This window comes from Myripristis murdjan, chromosome 5 (assembly GCF_902150065.1).
Source record: "Myripristis murdjan chromosome 5, fMyrMur1.1, whole genome shotgun sequence".
NCBI classification, from domain to species: Eukaryota; Metazoa; Chordata; class Actinopteri; order Holocentriformes; family Holocentridae; genus Myripristis; species Myripristis murdjan.
In genome coordinates, this window is record NC_043984.1 from 35,731,553 (window position 1) to 35,751,947 (window position 20,395).

Sequence of the window (20,395 nt, forward strand, 5' to 3'; positions counted from 1 at the left end):
CTCAGCGTATCGATAAAAGAAAATACGACTTTTTGCCGTGGAAACAGGTTTTGACTGGACCGGATACCACGTCACACTTCTACTCTACAGTCTTATTATTAGTTATTATTATTATTATTATTAGTCTCTTATTCCTTATTTAGGATGGTTCGGTACGAAGTTAGCGCTGCCAAAATAGTAAGCAGACTTCTCCCAAGAGCCGACAAGTTCAGCAGGAATCTGTCCCTGATCAGCTGTTGAGTGTCAGCTGAGTGTTTGTTGTTGTTCAGTCGACACACAGACGCTATCTGATGATGTCATCTCACGGCGCGCTCTCCTCCCAATAATCGCAAAACAAAACTAATGGAAACAGGCATAAATTCACATTTTCTTTGGCGCATTTTGACAAACTTCGCTCAAAAATTCCGATTTATTTGGATGGAAACCCAGCTACTGCCATTGATTTGATCAGTCTCTCTACATCCACATGAAACCAGCAGCTGCTTGCAACAAGTTCAGGCTTATTCTCCTGTATCCTCTCCAGGCCTGTTTGCTGAAAGGCACTCTGGGAAATGTAGGAAGTAGACACAGACGTGTATGAAGCAGAGGAAGATGAGGCCGATTGAGGGAAAGTCGAGGGTAAATTACAACACTTCATCACAAAACAACTCCTGGACCTTTCAGTTTTGAATTTATTTACTCGGCAGCTTCCTCCGATCATCAGCCGCATTTTCCTTCACGTCTAAGTGACACTTAAAGGGGCATGTCGCCCAATTTCCAGACTCATCTGTTATTCCTCCGTTTAGGACGGCTGAATCAATATTTGTGAACGCGGCTCTCTCTCCCACGGCTGGAGACCTGAAAGACAAACTTCTAATCTGCGGTGCCGCCGTGATGAACAGCCTAGGATGTGCTCCGTTGATAATGAATGGGAGACTGTCTTTGCGGACTCGTTTGCCTCCGCTTCTGCACCCAAATGAGCCTCATTTAATTGCAAGTCATCTGCAGTGTGAGGCGGGAAGTGCACCCGTATTCACAGACCATTCACCTTGGTGCGCTCGCCGTCACGCCGCCTCGTTATTTATTCAGGTTCGCTCGGAGCGGGGGGGGCTCGTGCGGCTTCGCTCGCTCGCCGCCGCCGCCGCCGCACATCAATCCGTCTGAACGCCCCGGTTGAAACGCGTCTGTGTGCTCGAATTTTCAGGCTTTCAGCGGAGTGACTGGTAATGGCGCGCCGTGTGCACAGATGATCCTAATGCGCTGAAATGACATCTAATCTGATGTTGTGCGACTGATGATGTGACATAATCCACGGCGCTGTGACCGTTCAGCTTATACACAAATCCGGGGAATCCAGCGGCAGTGGCATCTCGCCGCCGGAGTTAACCCCGTGCCTCTGGAGGATTTTACACTCATGGACTTTTATCTTTACCTTTTTTATTATACGTCCTGTTTACCAGGATGATTACACAGCACCTCAGCTGTAGATGACATCATGCTGAACGCACCCAAAGTGAAATGTTGTTCTCTCTTACGCCTGAAGTCTGGACCGCTTTCTACACTGCAAAAAGTCAAAATCTTACCAAGATTATTTGTCTTATTTCAAGTAAAAATGTTTTATTTCTAGTCAAAATATCTCATTACACTTAAAATAAGACATGATCACCTCAGAAATTACTTGTCTTTTGACAGTTTTCACTTGTTTCAAGTGAATTTTTGCTTGAAACAAGTGAAAATTTGCTTGTTTCATTGGCAAATTTTGGAACAAACAAATTTTTACTTGTTCACTTGTGTCACAAGTAAAAATTTGCTTGTTCCATTGGCAAAATTGGTTTCTTGTTTCAAGCTAATTTTCACTTGAAACAAGTTGAAACAAGTGAAAATTGTCTAAAAACAAGTTACTTCTGAGGTGATCATGTCTTATTTTAAGTGTAATGAGATATTTTGACTAAGACATTTTTACTTGAAATAAGACTAATAATCTTGGTAAGATTTTGAGTTTTTGCAGTGTAACTAATATTTTTTTTATTTATTTTTTTTTATTTACATTTTAATTTTAGCCACATAAAACAAAACAACATCAACAACAGCAAACAAAAACACACAGTACTAATCCACAACACAAAGACATTTCACCAGGGATTGCAAACTACTAACATAAAGAACATAAGAAACTCAGGGAATCACTGTGTCGACACTCCTTAGAGAGGATTTGGATTTTCTACCTACAAGGTTCACATCCATATCATATCCTCAGCATTTATGAATTTTATTAAACTAAGTTGAATTTCTCACATTTATATATTCTACTTTCTAACTAATATTTGAAAACTAAGTTAGATACATGTCCAGATTAAAATTTGAAGTTTATTTATTTGGATAAACCCCTTGAGATGCATCATCTGGTTTTCGCGGGGCTCCAGACATAGAATCAAACATGGACTCAACAAGACACAAAAACAGAAACTAATAGACAAAAACAAAACAATACAGTGACAAATAAATGGAAAAACAGCAAATAATGTGTATGATAAATTCACCAAATCATAAAGGTCATGCAGCTTCAATGAAAACAAGAGCAGGCCGCCTTAAAGGGAGAAGACAAAGAACTCTTAAAAAGAACAAACGATGAAATAGATCTGATGTTGGCAGGTGAGTTATTCCCATCTGTCGGTGCTTTAAACATAAATGATCTTCTGCCGAATGATTTATTGACACTAGGAACAGAGAAACAGAGATGGGTAGAATGTCTGATATGATCATTTCATGTATACGGTATAAGAAACTGCTGTAAATAAGGTGGATCATTAAAGTAAATACATTTATATTTAAGTTGTAACCAGTGCATATGTGTAGACAGAGAGCCTTGACCCCTGAATGGAAGCCACCGCCTAAAACCTCGCATGCTTCTCCGTGGTTGGCTCAGGTTCAAACTGACCAATCAGAAGCCAATCAGGGCTAAAATTCACGTGATTCACAAGCAGCTTATTTACTGGACAGAGTCACGGCGAGCTGTCCTCCTCCTGACAGGTTCAAGAAAACAAATTTACTCATTTACTCACATTTAGTAAATGTATTTGCACTTGTATTTGATGAGTCATTTTGAAAGTCAGTAGTTTGACTTTTCCGTCAGTCCATTTTCTGCTTGAGTTTTGTCCTTCACTGCATTTTAACCCTATAAAGCCTGAACTATGAAAGAATTGGCAGAAAATTCCAATTTATTGAAATTGAACCCTTTATTTAGTTCTATAACAAAATAGTCCTATAAAAAATAATAATAATAAAAAAATATGTTATTACATGACCTTTCTGGTGTATGATATATGATATGTACTTGAAGTGCCAGTGGTATGGTCCAGGGTGAACAGGGGAAGTGTTCAAAGGTATACAACAGTATTTTGGTCAAGTATTGAAAAAACAGAAAACGAAAAACGGAATTGAAAATGTGTATCATATATGATACAGATGGCTTTATAGGGTGAAATCAGCGCACTTTTTCGCTTGAAAACGGAACCAGAATCATCATCACCATCACCATCATCATCATCATCACCATCATCATCATCACCATCACCGTTCTCCGGCACCTCTGTTGAATGTATTTGCTTCTTTTTTGGTCCATTCCTCGCTCTGAAGTTCTCGCAGCAGCAGTGACTGATAGCGTGCTTGCGTCGCTTGTTTTTGTGCATCGTGCCGTTTCCCCACCTGTCTTAATTAATATCCTCTTTCTCACCGGGAGCCTGTATATATTTTTTTCCTCCGTCTTTTTTTTTTTCCTCCGTCCTTTCAGCGGCGGCGTTCTCACCTGGCCAGACGATCTGATTTAAAACAGAAAATGTTGCAATTAGGATTTCACACAAAGGCCTCCACATAAGCATTGCAGTTCCCTCGAAGTGTGCATGTGGGTTTGTGCGTGTTGTTTTCCTGATTGCATTTAGTGTGGAAATACAGTAAATACAGTAGATCCTCGTATTTTTGAGTGTGTGTGGCGAGCCCCACTGTTCCTCTGCTGATGTGTCAAAACGTCTGTTGCCTCTGCTGCCGATATTAGTTTCCCCTCCGTTTTCCAGCGTTCGGGGGCTGGCTGGCGGAGAGGAGAGAGCAATAACTGTGAATGAGGGAAGCAATAACTCCGTTGGCTCCCTCATCAAATCAGAGCCGACTGATGCGGAATAATCAGCAATTGAAATCAGAGGCAGGAAAAAAGCTGAACTGACAAAATGGGAAATGTCATCATGAGAAGAGCAATAATAAAGGAATCAATGAGGTGCAATCGCCGCTTCGCTCTTTTTCAGGGCAATAAGACAGTTGGGGAAGAGTGCTACCTTCCTGCTATTTTCAGAGAGAGAGAGAGAGAGAGAGAGAGAGTGATAATCACATCATTCCTCATTTACTGAGCTGCAGCAGAACGGCAGCTACAGGCGGCGCCTCGGCCGCGGCGCCGCAGATTCAGCCGGACGACGGCGGAGACGCTTAGCCGACGAGCGAGATGAAGTCGTGCAGAAAAAAAACAAAAAAACAAAAAAACAATAGCACGCCAACAGCTGTTAAAGTAATAATCTGCAGCCTTTTCAGATAACCGTCTGCTGTGCTAATCTCTGTCGCTAATGAATACGATACACAGAGCAGGAAGTGATGTGTTTGATTATTATTATTATTATTATTTTTTTTTTTCTGAAACAGCACTTTGTGTGGAGTAAACACCACAGGGGCAAAGGGAATAGTACACATTCAGAGTCTTTATTAGCAGCATGTGGTGGGCCAGTGCACACAGAGCACAAAAAACTAAAGCAATGACCGCTTATCACCAGAGGGGGCGCCAAAACGAAGACACATTTTGGATTTTCAGTTAAACCCTAGTTAAACACTGCCCTCTAGGGGTTGGGACCTGCATGTTGCACTCAGTGATGTGACAGCCGTTTTTTTTTTTTTTTAGCAGCTGTTAGTGGCAAAGTACCTACGGTTTTCTGTTTGGACTGTCTCTTTAATAAAACGATGAATTAATTTCCCAACAAGCACTAAACTAAACACAGGGAGAGGAGTGAGTTTTGCATAGAAGATATATAAATATATTTTTTTATGTCTTTAACAGCCTGCATGTCGACCCAAACAGCCTTTACCAATAATGAAAAGATCAAGTCTTGCGTGTGTGTGTCTCTTTATACTGAGAGCTGGGAAAGGCTCCAGCACCCATGACCTTAATTACAATAAGCAGCTTGGAAAATGAATGAATGAATGAATGAATATTGGAGCCAATAACTAGCCCCAATCAATAACACATATTGCTAGATATAGCTATATGTCGGCAAAACTTTTGTTGCCCCATAAGGCGTTGTAAGCACATTAACAAACAGCATACAAAAATGGTGGAAAGCAATGAAAAACGATTAGCTGAGCAAAATTAGCAATAACAAAATGGAAAAAAAATACTCCTTTAAAAGTAAAATCCTGGGTTCAAAATGTTACTGCAATAAATGTATTTCATTATTTTCAGGAAAATGGAGTTTGAAAAGTAAAAGCAGCCACTGTGAAGAACGGTCCCTTTCAGAGAGTTAATTTATTGATGCATTAACATATAAAAAAAAATAAATACAGATCCTGTTGGCTGGCTGTTAAAGTGGAACTGGGCTGAAATACTGGACTGCAGGAAAAGTACTCAGTTACTTTCCACCTTCAACCTCGCCAATTCATAAAAAAAAAATACAATCAAAAGCAGCGATAATCCCCAAGAATCTGTGTTTCCATGTATTTAGAGCGGAGCGGCTGCTGCTGGTCGTGGTCTTCAGGGGTTGAATGTAATTAAGCGGCGGGTTAAAAAAAACTCCCAGTGTGAGAAGACACTTTTATTATTTGTGTTAATTACAAGCCACTGTAAGCTGTGACAAGGGGCTGGTGATGTGCTGCGACAAAAATCCTCCATTCTAACTGTTGATTTAATCTCATATTGAGTCTTTAAACCGAGAGGAAAACACAGTGAGAGTCTGCCGGTGGGATGAGATTATAATCCCACGTGTTTCCGGTGCAGCTTCACTTGTTTCCAGGGATTTTTTTCTGGGAACAAGAATAAAGACGATTCTTGAAACAAGTCAAACCGCGCTGGAAACAAGTGGGATTATCTCATCCCACTGGGATTTTTTGTGTTTTTTTTTCCACTTTGGTTTAAAGAAAACCGAGATTTTAAGACTCAGTGCAGCACTCGATGATTTGTTAAATGGAGATTTATGACTTATTTCCCCGTGAAGGTTGAAGTTTGTCCTGTTGCATTCTGCCGTCGGGTCGGGGTTCACGTTCTGCCACGGCGACAGGACCGGGGGAATGTAAATATTTTTCTAAAACAGATCAGGAAACGGCGGCGGCAGCCAAACCCGTCACAAGTTTCGAAGCTTTTTCATCATCAGGGTCATTTCTCACGCGAGGATTCTTGTTTATCTGGAGCCGAACAGCCAAGTGTTTCCAGCACAGCAGCGACATGTGGCTCCGTCTGCAGCGACTGAACCCGCATGTGATCCTGCAGAGTTTTATCTCTATATGTTGGAGCGCAGACAACATGCCAAAAAAAAAAAAAAAAAAAAAAAAAAAAAAAATTATATGGAAGCCAAATTGAGGCAAAACAAGGCGAGGCAAGAAGCTTTATTATTTATTTAGAGTTTATTTATTATTTATTATACATATTTTACACACAATGGCAATCCAGACTGCTTTACATTAAAGTTAAAAATGATAAAAAAAAAAGAAGACAAGAATCTTCAAAGTACAGAAGGATTATTGGAATATGCAAAATAAATTAAATAAATAAAAAAAAAAAATGCAGCATTGCTTCACCTGAGAATTTAATCCGAGGCTCAAGAAAATATCGTTTTAGGCACGAGTTGACTGGATTTTAAAGCATTAAAAATAAATAAATAAATAAATTTAAAAACAAAATAAAAAAAAAAAATCACATCAGCAAGCCAATAAACCATTTTTTTCCACATAATAATAATAATATATTAATATATTAACGGTCATCCTCATGGCCGGAGCTCTGCTTGTTTGCAGATATTTCATCTTTTCATAAAATGCGCGGTAACCATCGCACTCATGACTCAGCTCTGCCCCCTGGAGGAAGAGGTGACTCACTCAGCATCAGAGGCCGTGGGGTTCTTACATTTTAATTTTTTTTTTTTCTGTCCCTTTTTGTTCGCCGGCTTTGTTAAAAGCAAAGCCGTGTATTTTCCTCAACTGTCACAGTCGCATTCATTGTTTTCTTCTCCAAATTGTTATTGTTCCACCCATGACCCATTTTCTCTCAGCCAGCCACCCACCCACACACACACACACACACACACACACGCGCACGCACACACGCACACACTCACTCACGCATACATGCACACAGAAATTTTTTGAAATACACACACACATCACAGGGGACAAAAACACATTCATTGCGAGAACACGAGCCCAAACGCACAGTCACAGGCACATTTAGGCACACACACCCACACACACACACACACACACACATGCACAGGAATGTGTGACATACAAAGAATGTGTGACATACAAACACCACAGGGGAGAAAAAACACTCAGACACACACACACACACACACACACACACACTCAGCAGGCAGTGCTTCGCTCCCCCAGTCTCATCTGGCAGGATATTTACTCCCAGCCTCGCAGAGACTCGCTCGTACTTCAGACGTGTCTGCAGAGAGTCAACTTCAGCTGGTTTAATAGGTCGTAGTCGTCCCCGCCGTTCGGGGATTTCGGCGGGCTTACCGTGCAGTTTTTCGCTTCGCGTTGCAAACGCACACGGAGCGAAGACACGGGGAGATCTGCGCTCCCTCCGCTCGGCTGCGAGGGATTCATTTCACAAATAAACATGGCACTAATGCACAGTGAAGCCGTGTTCTTTTTCAGCTGCGACATGAAAACTGAACCCCGCCGCCCCTCCACCCCCCCAACCACCACCAGCACCAAAAAAAAAAAAAAAGCGAGAAATCCTCTTACATGTGTGTTTTTTTTTCCCCTTTCCTCTCATTTCCTTGGGTCTCTTCCCATCCCTCTCTCTCTCTCTCTCTCTCTCTCTCTCTGCACCTCCTGGCCGTTATTACCCAATTTAAAAATAATTATGACATCCATTATGAGAGGGGACAAACATGACATGGAAGTAATTAGCACCACCAGAGCATTGAAATGTTCTATGGCGGCGACCGTGGCCATTTTGTTTTTTCATGTCTCCCATCCATTTTTCCTCCCGCACACCCAAGAGAGACATGGAAGGAAAGAGAGAGAGACACACACACACTGACAGACAGAGAGAGAGAGAGAGAGAATGAGTGCTGTAGTGGCCGCTAAGCTGTGTGTCGAGCCGCTCGGAAAGTCATTACGGCGGGCCGGGTAATGGGAAGGCCTGGGGAAAGGCGGCGACGGAGGGAACGCGGCTTATCTCCCACCTAGGCTGGCCTGAATACCATTAATTACCTGTTCCCTGCGCCTCTGTCTCGCTCTGCTGAGGCTTCTCCTCCCTGCTCGGAATGGAAGATTTTTTTTTTCCCTCTCTACATCCCGCCACCGCCGCCGCCGCCTCCCCCCTCTCCTTCCCGACACCACCAGCGCCACCGCCGCCGCCGCCGCCGTCCTTCCTCATCATCTAAGCTCATTTCCTTAATCGAGGCTTTGGATCGGCGCGGGCGGAGCTTGTTTCCCTGAAGGGGGGACGTTTTTTTAACTTTTCCGGGGGATTTTCTTGGATTTCTCCATCCCGCGCCGCTGAAAAGAGCCTGGACTTGTCGGCGGTATCCGTGTATCCATCAAGCCGCTCTTCTCTTCTTGTCTCTTTCCTCCTCCAGACTTGTTTTACGAGGCAGCTCTTGTCTTACGCGCCTCCTAAATATTGCAGCTTATATCGCTGGCCGGCGAGTAGTCGCTGATGAGGGGCGGAAAAAAAAAAAAAGGAAGACAAGCTCATCTGAAGTCAGAAGTCAGCTTCCACCGGCTCGCCGCTTGCATATTTCATGGCGGTGTGGAGCGAGTGAGTGAGCGAGCGAGTGAGCGAGCGGCGGCCTGACGGCTGTCTGTCAGCCGGTGCATCTGACGCTCCCCTCATTGCTCTCTTTGCCGGGGGCTTTGATGTGCCTCATCCGAGCTCTTTCCATCCGTCAGCGGGCCTCTGGTGCAGCCCCACGCCACTCAAAGCCCATATGCAGACACTCACTCCTGCCTCGGATCGACCAAAGGCCCCTCTGTGTGTCCGACTCGTGCCGGGGCGGAAAGCGTGTGAAGGCCGGGGAAAGGCCACATGTGCTGCCCATCTCGGGCGGAAGCCTTCCTGAGGATTCAATCATTCAAACTTTCAGAAGTTATTTTTCCAGCTGGGCGTAGGAGAGCAGCCAGGCGGTCAGAACACACTCCAACACCTGAACCCAAACAAAGGCGCCTTCTCACCCTTAAGTTCAACTGTCCAGTGTAAAGCTCTTTATCTGTCTCTGTTTCATTTCTCTTTACGTTAAGCTTACCAGAAACAAACAAACAGAGGGCTGGAAATGTACCAGGGAACATCTTTATTTCATCAGGCAGAGGTACAGCAGTGGAAAGTGTAGGCTCAATCTTTTTGCAAGCATATAGAGGTAGGAAAGTGAAGCTTCATTTATATACTACTTAATATATACTTATACTTAATATATTAAAATTCACTTGAAACAAGTGAAAATTTGCTTGTTTCATTGGCAAAATTTGCCAGTGGAAAAAGTGAAAATTCACTTGAAATAAGTGAAAATTAGCTAGAAACAAGAAACAAATTTTGCCAATGAAACAAGCAAATTTTCACTTGAAACAAGAGACAATTGTCTAAAAACAAGTTACTTCTGAGGTGATCATGTCTTATTTTAAGTGGAATGAGATATTTTGACTAGGAATAAGACATTTTTGACTTGAAATAAGACAAATAATCTTGGTAAGATTTTGAGTTTTTGCAGTGATACAGTTACAAAGTGCTTCAGCCACATGGAAAATACATCAAATACATAGAAAAACAAATACTTAAACAAATACACACATATAAAAAAAGACAGACATGTAGATCCTACATATTTCCAAAGATCTTCAGTGGAGCTCTGTGGAAAGGCCTGCCTGTAGACATGGGTCTTTAGAGGTAAAGTGAGCGTGCAGAGGGTGGACTCACTATCTGGCAGTCATCTGCTTTGGTTCCTACCAAAACACAACTGGAAGCCGCTGCTCGGCTCGTTCAGGCGTCGGCTGCCAGCAGTGTGTTGATCCACTCTCTGCAAAGAAGCTGCTCCGATCAGATGTAAATAAGTAAATACATAGATAATAAATAGATAAATAGATAAATTGGCAGAAAATATTGGCTGTCAGCAGCTTCAGTCCAAAAATATCAGTGCCAGTTTATCCCCAGCTGTCATCTTTCCATTTTTCTCTGCTCGACAGTGTCGGGGTGTCGCTGGTCCAGTTCCCGCAGTGTGTTATCTACAAAAGCAGACGCACCTTTAAAATGATCTCTCCAAGTGTTTGCTTGTAAAGTTGGCAGCCTGGAAGAGAGGATGCTTGTCATTTTTTCTGACAGTACAGTCAGAAAGTTCCCTCACCTAATTTATAACGCTACACGGGCGTGCACCACCTCGGAGCACGGAGGGGAGAGGATGGGAAAGGTGACCGCGGCGGGATCAGGAGCGATTTCGGCGTTTTCAGCCTCAGGAACGATAACGCCGCTGTGACATGAAGCTGGCTGCTTAGCAGAGGTTCCCAAAATGTCAGCCGTCTTGGTGTCGATGGAGCCGCTCTAGACTGCAAGGTTCGTCGATACAACATCACAAATCAGATTTGGTTTTCCTGCTTTAAAGCTTCGGGAGGGATTTATTTATGTCGGTAAATAGTGTGGGGATTCCCAGAGGCGCCGAGCCGCTGTCCATTTTCAAACCGACTGAGAAAGTTTGGAGCAGAGAAGAGGCGTCAAATCAAACCTGCACCAAAGTCAACCGGTAGAAAGGTCAATTTAAGGCACTTAATACATTAACGATCATGTTGAACCTGAGAAATAATGAGTTTTTGCATGTGTGCACCCCTTAAAAATCTTTGAAGAGACATTGCTATTGTTCCCACACGTGCACACACTCGCATATTTCATGCACATTCATGCAACACACAGACAAAGGGAGTTTAAAGGGAACTGCTGTTATGGATACACACGGATGTTCATTGCTCCAATCAGAGGACAGAGCCGCTCCTGGACTCTCCTGTTACAAGAAAAATGACACTGGCTTTTTCCTGGACTCTGGTGGCTGTCACTGCACTAATTACCGGAACACACTTGGTTTTCCTGCCTATTTTAGCTTCGCATTCACGACTTGTTTTTATTAGAGGGGCCGTTTTCGGTCACCTGCCGCTAAAACAAGCCCGGCCGGCAATCAATGCTGCTATCTGACATGTGCAATATGTTGTCGCCAATTATCTGAATCCATAGGGTGGATCAATCGCTCTCTGTGTGCAGCTCTCTGTCTGTGTCTCGTGTTGCTTTATTTATCAGTCTGTCAGACTTCCTCTGCTCCCCTTCCAAACACGAATGTGTGCAAAACCATACCGAATTAGTGTGCATGTGTTTGCATAATTGCTGCGCATTTAGGAAGTGCAACAGCATCGCACGGTGATCTTCTAATCCCCCCTCTCTCTTTGTCTTTTCTCTTCCATGTGCTGCATTGCCGCCCTCGTCGTCCACCTTCACAACAGGTAAGGAGTAATGAGCGATATGCTTTCATGTGATTGGATACACCGATTTGGGCTTAATTCTATACACAGCCAATCTGGTCTGGTCCGTGTCCGAGTGCGTTTCAGCAGGATGATGGCTGTTTTCTCCCGGCTAACAGGGATGAATGCAAATGATCCATATTTTGTGTCATATTCACGATTCACATTTGTTGTGACGAATTGTTGTGCAGCATTTCGGGAATTTGACTTTGTCGACTCAGAAGTGTAGTGGCTCCCGGTGTGAGCCCTGGGGGACTCCCATGGGTTCTTGAAAGGGTTCCAGCGGGTTAAAATGAGGTTGTTAATTGAGGATAAGATTGACTATTCTGTATGTAATTTTCACCTTCCTGCCAAGCTATATAGATGCTTATAGTTATGTCATATCAGTAATTATATGTAAACAAAGGAATTTCCAAATGAAGAGCATTGGAAAGTCGAATCAGCTGGGGGTCTGAGGATCTCATCGTTGGAAGGATCCTTGCTATGAAAGTTTTATGGGACTGCTCTGGCATCCCAGATAGAAATCATACAAGAGCTAGAAATGTTGATCCTATTTGTTTCCATGGCTGTATATTGAAACCATTTTTTTTTTTTTTTTTTAAATCAAATCCCATATGAAGGCGGATTATTCCATGGAAACATTGTCAGGATTATGGGAGAAAATTTACAACTGTGGGAATACAAACATATCAGTGACATGTTCTTTAGCGGAAACAGCGGCGTCCTTTTGTTTGAGTCATACTGGATTTCAAAGTAAGAGTCTGGCCAGGCTGTAGCTCCTCCAGTAACCACAACCTGCTTGTGTGTTTGTGTTGTAAATACCTTTGATAAATAAGTCTTGGAATTTATAATAGTTCGAGATTAACGCCGGCACAATCACGCGTCCTCTTTTTCTTCATATTATGGTCTGTTCATTGTTTAACGCTGCAAATACTAACAGTGCTAACAGATAAGTCAATTTAGGGGTACTTTTATTTTGATGTTAATTTCTGAGACGCTGCTGTCCTCGCCTACAGTGTTTTTTCTAGCTGACTGAATTCTAAACTCCAAAGTCAGAGAGTTTTGCATCCATTTTACGTCGGCCTTGGTTCCTGTGCAGTCACCGGCAGCAGGAATCGTCTCCGGTCTCGCTCGAAGCAGCTCAAGGTCCCGCTCGTCCGGGGATAATGGCACAAATTGTTCAGATTTCAGTTCAGTTTAACAGCTTAAATATTTTAAGAATGGCAGCGCTCGGCCTTGGCAGTCGTTTCTCTCGGTGCCAGTGCTGGTAAATACGTTGCCCTCCACATACACCGAGTCAGCCATGATAGCATGGAAAATAACGTGTGCACACCCGAGCGCTGAGCTCAGCGCTGCCGAGGAAAACCACGACCCTGTGAAAAATACAAAGAATGAAATGCAGCTGCTGATTAAAGAAAGGCAAGAATGCCGGCATCTTACTAAACATGAATACAAATATCCAAAAAATATATTTCCCTACAACATGACCTTGATGTCTTTGTTAGTAAATGTATTCAGATGGATTCAAATATAGAAAATGAATCCCTGGCTTGAGCTGAAAACTTAAAAAAAAAAAGTACAAAAGTCCTCCTCAGACGAGAGTTTCATAATGTAATTATTTACATTTCTAATTGTTTAAAAAAAAAAAAAAAAATATATATATATATATAGATAGATAGATAGATAGATAGATATATATATATAAATATATAGATAGATAGATAGATAGATATCTTATATTATATTGTTTGCTTTGCTTGTAGACCCTCCTGCCAATTGCAGCCACTCAAGTTATTTTTTTAGTTTTATTTTTTTAGTTTTGCAGTTCTTCATACATACTTCCCTTGTCACTGATGTCTTGTTTGACTCTCTTTTTTTAAAGTTACAGACTTTAGAGTTTAGAGTTGTTGTTTTTTTTTTTTTTTAATTTCCAAGAGTCTTGTGATAAATTTATTTAAAGAAACTTGAACTTGAGCACGAGGATGGAAATCTGTGCCGTGTGCCTTATCATGTCTCTCTTTCACATAATTTGTAAAACCTACATCTATACATTTGTAAACATAAATCCATATTTCATCAATCATGTTCACTGTTGAATATTTACAATAGAGAGCTCTGGAAGAGAAAATGTGCGTAGGAGCCAAGGTTATTACGGTTTCGCATTTTTCATTTTTCATTAGTTTTTATTTATGGAAATATGATTTTTTTTTTTTTTTTTTGACTTTTTGTTTTCCATTTCAGTTTAGTTTGAATGTATTTTCAAAGTGGGCTTGCTAGTTTAGTTATATTAGTCATTCGCTGCATAAAAATACTGCAGCTCAAATAGATAGATTTTTATACATCCTCATTATTTATTTATTTATTTATTTTTTTTTTTTATATTATGATAATAACCTTGACAGAACAGAACAGAGATACTTAGGGCTTATGATGAATCATCCATCACAAACAGCAGAAACACTTTAATAATGTAATTATTTACATTTTTGATTGATTGATAGATAGATAGATAGATAGATAGATAGATAGATAGATAGATAGATAGATAGATAGATAGATAGATCCAGTAGTCAAATAGTTTTCCTGCCTGGCAGCTTCTGATTGGATCTCGATCTGATTGGTGTTTTTCCAAACCTTTAACATTTTTTTTCCCCCTCACTCACTCTCGCTCATGAGCAAATTAGTGATGACAAGGCTGACAGAAATTCACTCCTCCTTCACAAAACCCCCAACTTGTGTGTGTGTGTGTGTGTGTTCCAAAGTGTGTGTTCCCTTCTTTTACCTCTGCTCTGGCTCTCCACTCGCCGACTCGCCGAGGCCAAATCTGCCCCGTCTCCGTTTAGTTTTCCTCTCTAAATCTGAGCAGAGAGCCGTTCCCAGGGAGAGGGAATGATATTCTAGCCCACACTCTGTGACCTTCACTCCTCACACACACACACACACACACACACACACACACACACTTGGAGTTGCTCTTTGCAGCATTGTTTTGTGTCAGTACGTTTTAATTAGGCCCTTCACTTCTCTCTCACACACACCAAGTTTCTCTCAACTAGCCATTGTGTGTATGAGTGGGCATGTGTGTGTGTGGGTGTTTTTTTTTTTTTTGTGTGTGTGTGTGTGTGTGTCTTTTCGTTAAGTGTGCTTTAATTAAAGAGAATACATTTCTATCTGTGCACTTCATTATCTTGGCTCTCGACTCTGCCTCGCCTCTCAGGACCTCGGCGTCTCCGGACTCAAACGTCTCGCCGCCGCCGCCACCGCCGCCGCCGCCGCCGCCGAGCGAGAGCCAGCCAATTAGCTCTTAATGTCAGCTAAGTGCCTTTGTCAGCCTGAGTGATATTTCACAAGGAGCCTGACTGCACCCAGACACCCGCACCACCTTGCAGCTCCTTTGGATTTCGGCACCGACGTCCAGCATTTCTCGTGTAAATGTGACCGGCCCGGCAGAGCGGCACGGAAAATAAAATGAATATATATCCACAACTCTAAAGCACGCATTTAAGAAAAAAACAATTAAAGTATACATTACCAAAATATATCCAATAAAATCAAACAGACCCCGTGCCCCAAATTATTTGCATGAAGCCGATTTACAGCTTAACTAGACGTAACCGGATATACTGAGTGCAATTTATTATCACTTTATTTATAGATTTTCTCCTTTTTTTACTCTTAATGAGAGTATACTTGTCTGTTAATGGCAGGATTTGTTTATATGTGCATGTATTATGAGTGTGTCCTCTTGATGTGTGTGTGTCAGTGTGTGTGTGTTTGTGAGTGTCATGAATAATTCATTATGTTTATGGAGTGCATTGTTGTCAAAGTACTTTACTATGTCTTCATGTTTTTTTGGGCTTTACTTTATTTAAAATGATTGGTAGATACATACAAATTGTGTACCTCATCACTGTGATTATTCCCTGTGATGTACTTCCTGGAGACTTTTCAAGCACTTCGAGGGTTTTTTTCAACTCGTCCTCACATTTCCCTGCTAATCTCATTTTGACATTTTTTTTTTTTATGTGTGTAAATAAAGAAACCAAACCAATTTGAATCTGAGGAATGCTAAATATGCACCATCTGATTTTAATACAAAACATTTAATAAGCAGAAGGTGAAGAAAGAGAATTTCTCTTTTGGAAAAGAAACTAGAAAACAACAAAAACAAAAACAAAAAAAAAAAAAAACAGGGATGTTTAAATGGTGTTCATGTGTTTTTTGTGGCTGAATCTTCCTTCAAGTCCGAGGCCAAAGGTCATGAGCCTTAGTTATTAGCTAACTGACTAATTAAATACATAATCAGTTGTAGTGCAGCGACTGGGGAGGCTAACAGTGGAAATACAGTATATGTATCTTAATGAAATGTTAGTTAAACCTTCATTACAAAGCTCCTAAATAAAAACACCACGAGTCGTGCACGTCGCCCTCGCTGCAACATTTTGTTGTTGTTGTTTCTGTTTTTGTCTGTTTTTTGCACATGTGACGGCTGGTGTCTGACACACGTTTCATCTAAACCAGGCAGCACAGATCAGAGATAGATAGATAGATAGATAGGTATACTTTATTGATCCCAAACTGGGAAATTCACACGTTACGGCAGCATCATCAATGAAAAAAAAAAAAATAAATAAAATAAAATAAAATTAAAATTAAAAGTATATACAATAGAGACTAAATATACTAAATATATACACCAAAGACAATAAGGGCTAAGTATATACAATAAACTAACCTAAGAATATGAGATGTTTAAGTGTTGAAATGTAAGATATACCGATGAAATAATAAATATGAAAAATGAAATATACAGATAGTATGATGGTGCTGGGTGGCGCTGCAGAGGCAGAGCAGAAACAGTCAGCTGCTCAGTAAACGACAAAACGCCTCGCAGCGAACTTCCAGAGAGGATGGAAATCCTGATTATGTTTCTCTTCCGTATCATTTATAGACCTATGTCTATATCTTAACCGTAAATCTGCATATTCTTGTCTTGTTCATCCTTTAATCTTACCCGAACTCCATCCTTATCTACGCGTAAGGGCCGAACTACGACCTGACTCGACTCCACACAGTCATATTGTTATTTCATAATTTCCACACATCCATATCAGCGATGTAAACGAACATGTCTGAACCGTCGGTTTGACTGTAAACATCTGAAGCCTCTCGAGTCAGACCACAAGCCTCTGAGCGTCTTCTGGGAGGTTTCCGACTGAACGGCTGAGGATCTGAGGCAAACCAACGAGCCGGGGTTATTGATGTTTCAGAGGGAGAAGAGCGGGAGGTCAGTTCGGGACGAGGATGCGGGTATCAGTCTGATGAGAGAGCGCGTCGCTATCAGACGCTCTCCCCTCTCTGTGCAACCAAAGCAAGCTGGGCTGAGGCTGTGCGTCTCTCCAAGGCTGCAAAATGGATTATATCTTTGTCATTTTTCCTCATAACCTTAATCACATTGTGCGGCTCCGTACGGATCAGATCATTACTCAGTTTCCTCTGATGCTGAAAGTTAAGCGCTCTGAATTTGCCTCCGTGAGGGCAGAGCTGGGAGCTGAGTACTCGAGCACTGCAAAAACTCCAAATCTTACCAAGATTATTTGTCTTATTTCAAGTCAAAAATGTCTTATTCCTAGTCAAAATATCTCATTTCACTTAAAATAAGACATGATCACCTCAGAAGTAACTTGTTTTTAGACAATTGTCTCTTGTTTCAAGTGAAAATTTGCTTGTTTCATTGGCAAAATTTGTTTCTTGTTTCTAGCTAATTTTCACTTATTTCAAGTGAATTTTCACTTTTTCCACTGGCAAATTTTGCCAATGAAAGAAGCAAATTTTCACTTGTTTCAAGCGAATTTTCACTTGAAACAAGTGAAAATTGTCTAAAGACAAGTTACTTCTGAGGTGATCATGTCTTATTTTAAGTGTAATAAGACATTTTTGACTTGAAATAAGACAAATAATCTTGGTAAGATTTTGCGTTTTTGCAGTGAGTACCTGAAACTGTATTTTTGAAGTACTCACACTTTGAATATTTCCAGACTTTCTGCTTCTCCTGAACTGCAGAAGAAGCTTTTCCATGCAGAACGTCAGATGTGCTGCATGTCCGAGTGTAAACCAGCCAACAGGATACAGAGCCGTCAGAGCCACAACATTAAAACACTTCTTACACGACTGCTCTTACTTTCCAGTTTTTCATTTCAATTAGTCGTTGTGACTTACTGGACGTGCGTTCGTGCATTTACAGCAGCGCGTTTGGCTCTGTGTTCAAAAGCCAGATGACATTTCTGACTTGATGTTATTTGATTGAAGTTATTAATTTGACTTCAGCTGATTGGAGGTCCTGGCCGGCCTGGAGGGGGCCTCCCTGTCTGCCAGATTTATCACATCAAATTTATCTAAAAAGCACATCTAAAAACAACCAAAGCTGATCAAAGTGGTCTTTCCTATGATTTCTTCTGTTTTCCCCTTTTTGGCTTCTGTTTTTTGTGGGAGTTTTTTTCCTTTGTGTACCATGAGGGCTCAAGTCAGGCTGGTCCCTGATTCAGGCTGAGAAAACTCTTGGAGACTCAATAAATAAACTCGAATATGAGCCCGTCTCTAATCGGTGGACCTATCAGACACCAGCGTGGAAAGGCGAAACATGTATTTGTCACTGCACTGCATGATGAGTCAGCATAGCTACTGTTCAAACAGCAATAATACATGAAAAATTTGCAAATTAAGTGCAACAAAACTAAGAAAAAAACAACAAAAAAAAAACAATCCATTAAATGACTTAAGAGGTTACGATCAGCTCTTGTAATTGGCATGACTGTCCTCCAAGCAGCATTTTTGAGGCATTTATGTTCTCTTTCAAATAAAAGTTGCAGACTAACTAAGAAGCTCTAATAAACTTTTTTTTTTTTTTTTTTTTTTTTTTTTTTAAACATTTTGCGGCTGCTAATTGGAACAAAATGACGTCCAGCAGCGTCCAGCTCGTCGTGGCCGGTCGCGTCTCCGCTCGCTCCGTCCGATAAGAAAGGCATGACCTCCTGGTGACTTGTTGATCATGTGGATATCAGTGTGAATTCATGCACACACACACACACACACACACACACATGCACCAGTAGAAAGTGGATCCGGTGGGTAATTTGCACTCGGAGCCGGCTCCAGATGAAGTTGTGCATCAGGTGTGAGCGGTCGTGCAGCAGCTCACACTTCCTCTCCGCTGTGCCAATTTGAGCTTCATTTCCTTCCAGTGTTGGTAACACTTGCGCCGCGCTGCTGCACGTGTGACTTCTCTCATTATTAGCATGTGCCAGGCAGCGTTAGCCGGTCCTGCTGGGAAGGCCACGCCGGGAGTCTTGGCCTTCTTCATGATCACTCTCTTGCTCACCTCATTAAGTTGCCACCTCCGACTCAATTATTCACACCGTTTAGCGCTCAGTCCTCCGCTCTCCTCTCTCCCTCTCTGTCTCTGTCTCTGCCTCCGTCTCACCTTTCCCCAGCCTCGCTCATCCTCCTCTCTCTCGTCTTTTCGTTCTCCGTCAATCATTTTGGAGAACCAAGTTATTTTGAGTAATACACGTCACACCTCGCGTTTTCACAGTGAACCCTCTCGTCTGCTGCGGAGTAGATCTTTGTCGTTGTAGTTCTCCGGTGTTATGACGTGTGCATGCAGAGTTGTGTCTGAATCCCCTGTGGATCTCAGAGTCTGTCACCTTTAACGTGTCTCCTCTAACAGATTATATTCAGATCAGATTATAGCCGTGACTTCACACACTAAAAACTGCTGGGTTAAAAAATAACCCAATTTTAACCCAACCTCGGGTCAAAAAGGGTCCAACTACTTGCTGTGTTATTTTGACTCAAGAAACTGGGTTATGTATTTTGACCCATAATCTGAGTTAAATAAATAGCCCAATTTTTCTTTTAACATGACCCAGGATTGTAGTCAATATAAGCCAACTTATAGGTCATATTCATTTAGCCCACTCAACCCAAGAATTAAGTGGGCTAAAACTTTCACACAGTATTCTTACTATTTAAGCACTTTCTTTATATGATTTTACTGCACGTTTCCACACAGTGTTACAGACGCTAACACACATAACGCTATTCAATTCTGAATAGGCAATCACACACAAGTGCAGTATCAGCGCCGAATTCAATTGTAGGCTCAGAGGTGGAGCCAAGCCCTGACTACAACCCAAGCCACACACATCACTCACGGTTTTACACTGATAAATTATCAAGTTGTAAATTATTCAATAAATAGACGATAAATAGTCTGTATAAAATGTGCAAATATGCAATGTGCAAATATTCTGTGCAAATATTGCGACTAAAGTGCCAAGTGCCATTATTAAAGTGCATAGTTAAGTTGTCTGTTTAAAGTGCATTTTCTACCCACCATGCTGTGCAATATTTACAAAGCAAAGCTGTCAGTCACTAGTAATGAAGTGCTTGTTACACAAACTGTTCGTAAAGTATTCAGTCAATCAATCAATAAGCAATCAATCAATCAAACCCAAGTCTCTGACCCAACAATGGGTTACTCTCAGAAAAAAGAACCCAGAAATATTACCCAACTCGAAAAACCCACAAATTGGGTCAAAATAAAATCCTTATAACCCAAGAAATGGTTATGGCTCTGGAGGAATAACCCAGAAATGTAACCCAA

General features: G+C 41.5%; 1 protein-coding gene across 2 annotated transcripts in view; it reads left to right on the plus strand.

Annotated features, from left to right (window-relative positions):
• Positions 1-20,395, plus strand: part of LOC115358974 (receptor-type tyrosine-protein phosphatase gamma-like) — a 528,184-nt gene that overhangs the window by 230,773 nt on the left and 277,016 nt on the right. The window lies entirely within an intron of this gene.